At 30.1% G+C, this 11,731-nt stretch overlaps 1 protein-coding gene across 1 annotated transcript in view; it reads right to left on the bottom strand.

Annotated features, from left to right (window-relative positions):
- Window positions 1-99: 99 nt before the first annotated feature.
- shtn1 (shootin 1) overlaps window positions 100-11,731 on the bottom strand; it is a 65,163-nt gene continuing 53,531 nt past the window's right edge. Inside the window, 1 exon segment of the mRNA XM_056477240.1 lies at window positions 100-273. The gene's annotated coding sequence lies outside the window, so the exon portion shown is untranslated.

The following is an 11,731-nucleotide window of genomic DNA, read 5'->3' as shown; positions in this document are numbered from 1 at the left end:
ATGTGCAGAAATATGCTGTAACGCTGGGTTTTTCAAAATAAGAACATTCTTATTTAAACAAAATATGCATTTAAATGAATAAATACAGCCCACCCAGAATTTGCGAAATATATATTTATATTTGTCACAGTGATCATTTCATAACAGACTCTGTAATAATTGTGTGATTCAGTCCTAATTTGCGCACAAAATTAAGATAATCAAAAAGGGGAGAGACAGTCTGTCATTTTCCTTCCTGAGTTTCTTTTTCGTTTCCATGTGCTCCAGATTTACCTGAAAGATAAAAATAACAAATTATTAATTCAAATGTATTTAAATTTAAATTGCAAGTATAAGCATGTAGGAAAACATGCCACATTTTTGTTATTTAATGTATAAAATGCTCCAAAATATATTTTTTTAAAAGAAATGCCTTTTTACATGACATGTCTTCCTAATTATATCAATTTGCTTTAGCAAGCTGACAATTTTTTTTACTTTAAATATATTTAATTGAACTTGATTAGATTATAATAACTAAAAAGTAATATTACAAATAATAATGAAAATGACATTATTATAAATTAATTCAAAATAAAATTTTATATGACATTTCTTCTTTGATTTAGCTAGTTGACGAAAATATGTACTTTAAATATAATCAATTTAATTGGATTGAATTATTTAACTAAAAAGTAATATTACAGATAATAATGAAAACGACATATTATTATTATTATTATTATTTTAAATAAATCCAAAATTAAATAGTGAATGTAAACAAGTTTGTAAACATGCCGCAATTTGTGTTATTTAATGCACAAAATGCTCTAAATTGCATTTTTATTTGAAAAAATGCCATTTTTTATAACATTTCTTCCTAATTATATAAATTTGCTGTAGCTAGATGACTAGAAATATCTACTTTAAATATATTCAATTTAACTGGATTGGATTATATAACTAAGAACTAATATTACAAATAATAATGAAAATGACATATTATTATTTTTATTCTTATAAATGAATCCAAAATTAAATAGTGAATGTAAACATGTCTGTAAACATCCAATCTTTAATGCAAATTTAATGCAAAAATGCTCTGAATTAGCTCTTTTTTACTTTACCATTTAATATTAAATTTTTTCCTTGATTTAGCTCATTGACAAAAATATTGACTTTACTAAATATAATAAAAATCTGATAAAATAGTAAAATAATAAAAAACTTTAACCTGATTGCATTAAATGACTAAAAACTAAAATACAAATAATAACAATAATTAAATTTACAAAAAAAGCACCACACAATTACTAAACTGCAAATAAAATAAACAGGAAAACCCCCAAAACAAAACAAAAAAAAATTGCTTTTGCAAATTGCAATTGTTTAAAAACTGTTAATAAAACTACAATATTAAATAAATAACACTAAAATAACACTGGTTTTACACTATATATTTTAATTGTATAATAATAATTAAAAAACAAATATAAAAATATATGATATTAATGACAAAAACACACAACACAATTACTAAAGTTAAAATAAAAAAACATTAACAGAAAAATCCCCTTAAACTAAAGTCTAACTATTAATGAAACCACAATATTAAATAACTAAATAACACTAAAACAACACTGGTTTTACATATATTTATGCATATATTTGGCATTTATTTACATAAACTATATAAATTTCTTTTAATAATATTACTCTTTTTAATTCTAAAATTCTGGGATTTGAGAAAACTCAGACAATGAACTCCGTCCCCCTTTTGTCCCCTTTCACACACAGACAGGTTTTCAAACAAATCAAAGCTGTTCTTCAATTATGAAGAGGCATAAAACAACCCATCACTTCCTTCTCCACATCCTCTCCTCACTTTATCCAGACAACAGATACGAACACACACAAACACCACACACACACACCACACACTACACAACACACAACACACACACACACACACACACACACACACACACACATAGCTGCCTGAATGGGGCCAATTATCCAGCCTGTTCAAAAGGGCAGCAGTGTCCGCTTCATACAAGTGTTTGTGTGTGTGTGTTTATGTGTTTGTATAAAAGACTGTGAATGGACTGTTTTGTGTTAACAAGTGAGAGAAAACACTAAACCCACAGCTGTGCTGTGAAACTACAGACTGATCTCCGAGAATGTGATGCCACCAGTAAAGAAAACTATTTATAACCATACTTTATCAGTCTATTAGAATTGGTCACACTTTATTTTAAGGTACAATTCTTGCTATTAATAAACCATTAAGTGTGACTTTTGCCTCATTAAACCCCTAATTTGCTGTGCTTTAATATTTATTAAGGTAGTAATGTCTTATAATTTAGACCTAATGCTTAACAAATGATAAATTAACTATTTGCTAACGCTTAATAAATGATTTATAGTGTATACAAAAAAACTATGATTAATTAGTCTGCATGTTTTAGGTCATTGTAGCTTATTAAACTAAGTTAATCATGTTCAAATTTAATTGTATAAGTTACACAAGCTGTTTAAGTCAGTTTGACATAATATAAGTTCAATGGACTCATAAGGTTAATTGGATTCAGTTAAAAATGTAAGGCAACCAGGATATTTCACAGTGTAGTTATTATAAAGTGTTAGCCATGTTTAAGGAGACCGGCTATATATTTGTTGCACTGCTGTTAAATAAAAGTTTCAAAGTCTTTTCAATTTGACATTACTGTTTTTAATGTTATTCAACCTGCCATTTTTATGCCTTATCCTTTAAAGTGATCTTATGTATACCGTGTGAAGAACATCTCTACTGTATTTTTAACGGTAGATTTCTGGCAACCACACCTGCCAGTTTTTTTTTTTTACTGTGAATGCTACAATTCTCTGAAGTATACCCTAAACTGAAAAACATTTCTACTGTATTTTTAACTGTAGATTTCTGGCAACCACAGCTACCATTTTTTCCTGTAAATTTTACTATTACTGTTACCATAAACTGAAAAACATTTCTACTGTATTTTTAACAGTAGATTTCTAGCAACCAGAGCTGCCAGTTTTTTTTTCAGTGAATGCCACAATTCTCTTAATTATACCATAAACTGAAAAACACCTCTATCGTATTTTAACAGTAGATTTCTGTCAACCATAGCTTACAGGTTTTTTTACTGTAAATTTTACAGTTACTGCTACCGTAAACTGAAAAACTTCAGTTTTCAGAAGAATTCTACAGTTCTCTTAAGTATACTGTAAATTGAAAAACATCTTTACTGTATTTTTACGGGTAGATTTCTGGCAACCATAGCTGCTAGTTTTTTACTGTGAATGATACAATTCTCTTAAGTATACCGTAAACTAAAGAACATTTCTACTGTATTTTTAATGGAAGATTTCTGGCAACCATAGCTGCCAATTTTTCTACTGTGAATTTTACAATTCTCTTAATTATACCGTGAACTGAAAAACATCTTTACTGTATTTTTAATGGTAGATTTTGGCAACCATACCTGCCATTTTTTTTACTCTGAATGCTACAATTCTCTTAAGTATACCATGAACTGAAAAACATTTCTACTGTATTTTTAACGGTAGATTTCTGGCAACCATAGATTACGTTTTTTTCCTGTAAATTTTACAGTTATTGCTACTGTAAATGGAAAAGCATTCTACTGTATTACTGTAAATTTACGGCAACCACAGCTGCCAATTTTTTACTGTAAATTTTACAGCTTTTTCTTTTACAGTGTTGGGTACTGAGAAAAGTTAGAGATGTAGAATAAGATCATGCAAAATATTGTAATTTATAAGTACTAATAAACAGCCAATATCTTAATAAGGCAGGTAATAAGCCACTAGTTAATATTAAGAATTGTTACTTAAACTAAAATTATCCAGTAATTATTTTGTATTTTTTGAAGTTTTCTAAAATTGTAGATATTTTTTAAATATGCAAATGAGGCATTGTTTTATAAAAAAAGCTCTCATTTAAACACTAGATAAAGTCAGATTCAAAATTAATGGTTTTTTTCACATACTAATGTCAGATTTTTTTACTGAGGACATTTTAAGAATCTTTTTTTATTGTGAAGAGACAGAATAAATATATATATTTTCACAATTTAATAAAATTAGAATAAAATTTTGTTATATTTTATGTATGAACAAATCTCCCTGTAAGCACTTCAGCATACAGATAAGAATATATATCATTTTTAATGTATATGTAAGTGCTGCTGAATTACAGATTTGTGGCTCAGTACAGCAGATAAAAACTCTTTTAGCTAAAACAGCCTTTAAAATGGAAACACTTTACAATAAGGTTGTCTTAGTTAATGCATTTACTAACATGAGCAAACAATAAACAATACATTTATTACAGTATGTGTGCATGTTAGTTAATAAAACTAAAGTTGATTGTTAGTTCATGTTATCTCACGGTGCATTAACTAAGGATAACAACCATTAATTTGGATGTTAATAATGTATTGAACTATGATTAATAAATGCTGTACAAGTATTGTTCATTATTTGATCATGTTAGTCAATACACAATACACAATTCAAAGTGTGACACTTAAAATGTGTATTATATTTGAAATCTACAGACACAAATGAATTAAGTATAGAAGAAACCCATAAAACTGTATTTGAAATGTTTTCTTTACATTCAACTCAAGAAAAAAACACTTAATGGACATTTTATGCACCCTAAATCTCTAGGTGTATGAAAACAACAGATTTTTTGTCGTCAATGTCTTACCTTAATTAATTGAAATGCATTTACTAACATTGCACCTTTTAAGGAGCAAAGCGCAAGGAAAAAGTGCACATGATGCAAAGCAAACAGCATTTTGTAAGTGTACAAAGGGTGACATCTGTAAAAAAAAAAAAGGAAGAAGAAAAAAAAAAGCTATTTCCACCCGGCAGGAGCAGAGATTTTGAGAGTTACTGTGGCTCCCCACCAGGCAATCATTCTGTTTGGAAAATAAACAAAATGACTAACAAAACAGGCTAAATTAAGCGTTTTACACACACATACACGCACAATCTGGACTGCGAAATTGTGGTTCTGTCAATAGAGGTTGTTTTGTGTTGCCCGACTATGGTTTGGAAGGGAGCGTTACAGAACACGATCAAAAACAAACACAAGTCAGACAGAAATGGCAGCGAAAGCACAGCATGATGCTTTTCATGATTGCAAACTGGTTGAGATTGACAGAATGTTTATAGTAAGTTGATTAAGAAAAACACACAGGAAGACATAGAGACTGCGGTTGAGCAGCACATTTACTCATTTACACCTTACATCTTCAACAGATGTATAATGGAAATATCAACAAATCAAAACACGCTACTTAGTTGGACAGAAGAGCAAGAGTAAAGAGTGTAAAGTGTAAAGAGATTATTGATTGTCTTTTGAGCGCAGTCAGAGAATCTGAATACTGTTTGATGAACTCGCCGAACAGACATTTAGATACTTACCTGAATCTAATGTTAAGATTACTGAACTAATGCTAGGGTTGCACCAACAGTCAAATTATAATAATAATGTACAAATATTAGCATTATTATTATAATAGCTTTATATTACACTGCACAGAAATGTTTTTCTTACAGTTAATGTCTTGTTTCTAGAACAATACTTTAAATGTGCAAATTTCACATCTAATTAAATGATCCTTTATATATTTTAGTTACATTTAGCTAATTATCTAACTTGCTTTGTAAAATTATCAATAAATTATCCATAAATATATTATCATATTGCAGAATTTTGTATCATGATAAGAGCAGTTTACTCTAGTAATTCTGACTTTATATAGAAATACATAAATATGAATACATGATCATTCTAATTGTGTATTGCTTTTTAAATGATTCAGAAAATCACACACATTCTTTTGTATGTATTTTACAGTTGTATCACACTCAAAGTACATACAATGAACACTAAAACAAAGCTTTACCATTTATACTGCCATACACTCAAGACACTAACCTAATACACTGCAAAAAATGTTTTTCTTACTCAGAGTTTTGTCTTTTTTCTAGTACAAATATCTAAAAATTCTTAAATCAAGAAGCATTTTCTAGACACTGAAAAATAATGTTTTGTTTTTAAGAAATAATCTGCCAAAATTAAGTGAGTTTTTCCTTAAAACAAGCTAAATAATCTGCCAATGAGGTAGGCAAAATATCTTCCTTTTCGTTTTGACAAAATTATTTAACCCGTTGGCAGATTATTTAGTTTGTTTTAAGGAAAAATGCACTGAATTTTAACATATTATTTATTTTAAACAAGCACATATTTTAGCTTGAAAATGCTTCTTGATTTAAGAATTTTTAGATATTTGAACTAGAAAAAAGACACAAACTCTGAGAAAGAAAATCCTTTTTTTTTTGCAGTGTATTAGGTTAGTGTCTTGAGTTTATGGTAGTATACAGTTGAAGTCATAATTATGAACCCCCTTGAATTATTAGCCCCCCTGTTTATTTTTTCCCCCAATTTCTGTTTAATGGAGAAAAGACACTTTTCAACACATTTCTAATCCTAATAGTTTTAATAACTCATTTCTAATAGCTGATTTATTTTATCTTTGCCATGATGACAGTAAATAATATTTGACTAGATATTTTTAAGACACTTCTATACAGCTTAAAGTGACATTTAAAGGTTTAACTAGGTTAATTAGGTTAACTAGGCAGGATAGGGTAATTAGGCAAGTTATTGTATAATAATGGTTTGTTCTGTAGACTATTGAAAAAAATATATAGCTTGAAGGGGCTAATGATTTTGACCTAAAATTTGTTTTCAAAAATTAAAAACTGCTTTTATTCTTGCCAAAATAAAACAAATAAGACGTCCTCCAGAAGAAAAAATAATATCAGACACACTGTGAAAATGTGTGTGATTTTCTAAAAAATTTTAAATGCAAATTCAAAATTAGAATGATCATGTATTTTTTACTATTCAAGGTTCAGAGATTAAATTTGTGTCCCAGTTCAGGTATTTTGGAATTTTAATTTATGACGCCCTTTCCTTTCATGTTCGGCAATTAGTGAAAAAATTAAAGTGATTTTAGGCTTCTATTTTAGAATTAAATCTCGTCTTTCTTTAGATGCTAAAATGAAGCTTGTTTCTGCAAATGTTATGTCTGTATTGGACTATGGCGATGTTATTTATATGCATGAATCTTTCTCAGAGTTTGCACACTTTAGACACTGATTATTATGGTGCATATACCATAATATATGCATTCATTTATAACAAATCTTAAATCTCTCACTCATCATTGTGTATTGTTCACTCAGGTATTGGCATATCTTTGTTTACAAATCTATTCTGGGTTTACTCCCCTCATATCTCCATACTTACATTTGTAAAAAAAAAAGCTGTCTCTAGCTATAGCCTTCGGTCTCAGGAAGTTTGTTTATTATTTGTACCAGTGGTGCATATTGAAATAGGAAAAAAAGCTTTTAAATATGCAGCACCGTCTGCATGGAATAGCCTCCAAAGTTGCAGTTTAAAGAGTTGGTTTCACTACATGCTTTTAAAAAGATTGTAAATGATTTAAAGTTTGAAACATTGCCCTGTAGATGTTCTGAATAGTTTTTAACTGTCATTGTATTTGTGTTTTGATGAATGTATGATGTTACCTGTTATTTGTTTTGGTAACACTTTATAATAACTACATACTATGAACCATTTATTAAGCATTAGCAAATAGTGAATTCATTATCTGTTAAGCATTAACTCTACATTAATACACATTAGTGAGCCGTTTATAACTGCAGCTACAAATGCTGTATTCTTGACTTAAAAGCACATGTATAATGTCCTTAATGAGTGTGTTTTCATATTTTGGTAATAATAATTTTTTTATTACTAAATGAAGTATCAGTATTAGTCACAAATTATGAAAGTACAACTATTAAGCTCATTATATATGTGCATATAAGTCAAGAATATAGCATTTGTAGCTGCAGTTATAAACTGTTTATTAATGTAGAGTTAATGGTTAATAAATATTGAACTCACTATATGCTAATGCTTAATAGGTGATTCATAGTGTGTAGTTATTATAAAGTGTAACTGTAGTTTTTTTGTTTGTTTGTTAAACCGATGTGAACTGTATACTGCCTAATCTTGGCCAGGGTGCTCTTGTAATAGTTATTTTTGATCTCAATGGGCTTTTCCTAGGAAAATAAAGGTTATAATAATTATTATTTTACATGTTTATGTATTTTTACATAAAGTCAGAATTACTAGAGTAAACTGCAATATGATAATATATTTATTGATATTAGGATAATATGCGTTGATTTGACAAAGCAAATTTCACAAATATAGCTAAATGTAACTAAAATATATTATAGGATCATTTAATTAGAGGTGAAATTTACACATTCACATTTTGGGCCATACACACAAAATGAAATAATGAAAATAATATATATAAATATAGAAATATATATATTTTTTATTTTTTTATATTTTCATATTTATAAAAAAAAATAAATATATATATATATATACATATATATATATATATATATATATATATATATATATATATATATATATATATATATATATATATATATATATATGTGTGTGTGTGTATATATAATATTTTAAATAATAAAGACAAATAGAACATTTAAAAAAAATCTCATTAGGAAGCCCACAAATTTAGGTATCTGAAAAAATACTATCATTCTGAAAAATAACAATAAAAAAAGGCTTTTTGTCAACCCATTTTCCCATGATTCAGGAAACATCTGAAAAACAAATAGCTTATACACCAACATCTAAGCATACTTTAGGCCTTAACAGTGCCGTGGCTTTCTTTATATGAAAAAAGAAAGATATCCAAAGATGCCTTTTCAAGTTGTAAAGAAATCTGTGTTTTAAACTAATTAAGACAGCAGAAGTCAAATAAAATATATTGTGTTCAATGGGGGAAAAGCTGTTGTTTGTTTGATTTTACAGCAGTAATCACAATACCAGCATACGGTGAAACTGTGAGATTTATATCCAAGGTATTCATACTGTCAGAATCTTATGTTTGCACTTTCAACAAAGCCAAAGTTCTATATGTGTGTTTTTTTGTTGCATCCCGATCTGATATACACGCAAATAATATGGTCAGAAAAAGATGAAAATAAAATGTTTAAACATTTATTCAACAGCAATTACTGCTTCAGCAATTAAAGTCTACCAATGCAACACCCTAAGAGAAAAAAACATACAAAAAAACATCCTAGCATACTGTATAAAGACCTGAACTCTTGAAATAAGGTCTTCAGTACACAGCTAGTCCAATGCTAAACAATGCTAAAACATGATATTATTCCATCAACAACCCTAGTTGTTGATGACAACACACCTGTATTTAGCGTCATTGTTTACTACAAATGTCCTTACAATTTTCAATGGACCCCAAAGACTTGAAGCTAAATCTGAAACGTCCCAGAACATTCCACAAAAGCTCTTCAATTTACAAAAAGACTAAAAGATTAAACACAATGACAATCTGCACTCGCTTCTCAAAGGCAGCCTTGAATTGAAGAGTACAGAGTGTGTGTTTTTTTCTGTTGCAGGAACACAGTAAAAAAAAAACTGAGAGAGTGAGAGGGAATAAAGTTTCAGCTTGCGTCCGGGAAGATTTAACCCCATGAAGAGCTCTAATCCCAGCTGGAAATTGTGCCTAAGTGTGTGAAAGCGGTGGAGAGGCATCTCTGAGCCTCAGCGCAAACACACACACACACACACACGCACACGCACACACGCACGCACGCACGCACGCACACACACACACACACACACACACAGCACCAGCACACACTACACACACACGCACACACGCGCACACACACACACACACGTCTCCTGTTTCAGCACACAACATCATCACAGCAGCTGCAGTTCAGCGGAGGAAATGAAATCCTGTTGTGTAACGAAGCATGACAAACGTCACACCATTGTGTAAATCTGAGCCAGTGCGACGTTCGGACACAATCAAATGTTTTTTTCTGTGGACTGGACGGATCAGATTCATAGAGAACAACGTGAAACAGCAGAAGTTTATCTAAAATGCCAATGAGCGAATCAAGAAAATGCATAATTACTGACTTCAAGGCCACAGCAGAGGCTTTAAACCACAATCGTAATGATTTTGCAGCTATGCAGATCTTTAAAGCACATCAAGACCTTAAATATTTTAAAGGTTTTGTTTATTTTTAAATATTTTAGGCACTCAAACTACCACCGAAAAAATTTGAGGTCAGTAAGAGAGAATTTATTTTAAAAATGTAACACTTTTAATACAGCATTAAGAGACTGTATTAAAATAAAATATGACAGTAATGACATTTATCATTTTACTAATTATATTTGTGTCTAATTAATGTGTGAATCGTGTTGATTCTCAAAAACAAAAATGTGTTTTAAAAAGTGCGTGTAAATGGCTTTTCTTCTCGCTTTATGCTTGAGCAACTAAATGAATGTGTAAGTCTATTTAACTGATTGTATTTTAATAACCTTACACCATTGATGCTGTAAAAGGAACTGTATAAAACTGAAAAATGTCACATTAACCATTTACCGAAAGTTTATCAGTAAGGCAAGAAACACTAGCTGTGCATGTAGCCCATTTATGGTATTAACAAACCATTAACTAACACTACTAGTTTAATAGACTACTAATTAGCTGCTTATTAATAGTTAGTAAGGTAAAAGTTGAGTTTAGGTTTTGAGTAAGATTAGGGATGCTAAATAAGATACTTAATAACTACTAATGAACAATAATATTAGTTAAAGGGCACCTATTTTACCCCTTTTTTAAGATGTAAGATAAGTCCGTTGTCTCCAGAATGTGTCTGTAAAGTTTGAGCTCAAAACACCCATCAGATTACTTATTAGACCTTTTAGAATATTGAATTTTATGCTTTGAACACTATACAGCTGTGGCCAGTGCCTTTAATGCTAGTTCTCCCCACCCACCGTTTCTATGTGCCTGTCAGAGTGTGCCTCAATCTCCAGCTGCGTCAGGTAAACAGCACAGTGACAGACATGAAGGAAGCAGATCTACATAACGTTTTTTTCTAGAGCTACTACAGTAAGAACTTTACTAATGAGTATTTGTTGTGGAGTTAATTCAAGCCTTTCTGCAACGATGAGTCACACACAATGTCGTTACAAAGTTACACACACAGCGGACACACACACACACACACACACACAGTGCGCACATTTAACTTTGCACTGTTTTTGCACAGCAAATGTGACAGCATACACATTAATATCCACTGCTGTATGGACGTCCGTTATGTTAATGTACAAAATAAACCTGATTTAATGTTCACAAACCAGGATTGAAGCGTCTTCTTATACTGACATGAGGCTTTGGTGTTGAATTACAGTGATTTTACCATCTTTAACTTACTTTATTACCAACATGTACTATTTTAAAAACGTTTTAAACTTGCAAAACTCATTCTTGATCACATTTGATGATGATTGATGATCACAGAGAGCTGAACAGATCTTTTCATCCCAGTTTCTTTGTGCACGTCCTGTCTTGTTGATATGATTATACGCGTTACTATGGAGACATGTTAATACGCAGCTGTAAATCAATTCGATGGGTGGGGAAACTGCATCCTACATCACGTTGCGATGGGCCTCAAAATGGGAGGGGTTTGGATCTTATTTTAAGATCAGGAAATTAAAAAAAGAGGTTTATTGTCTTTA

Source organism: Danio aesculapii, chromosome 17 (genome assembly GCF_903798145.1).
Source record: "Danio aesculapii chromosome 17, fDanAes4.1, whole genome shotgun sequence".
In the NCBI taxonomy this organism is placed as follows: domain Eukaryota; kingdom Metazoa; phylum Chordata; class Actinopteri; order Cypriniformes; family Danionidae; genus Danio; species Danio aesculapii.
Note: the sequence above shows the minus strand (reverse complement) of the source record. Positions and strands in the feature narration are given on the sequence as shown.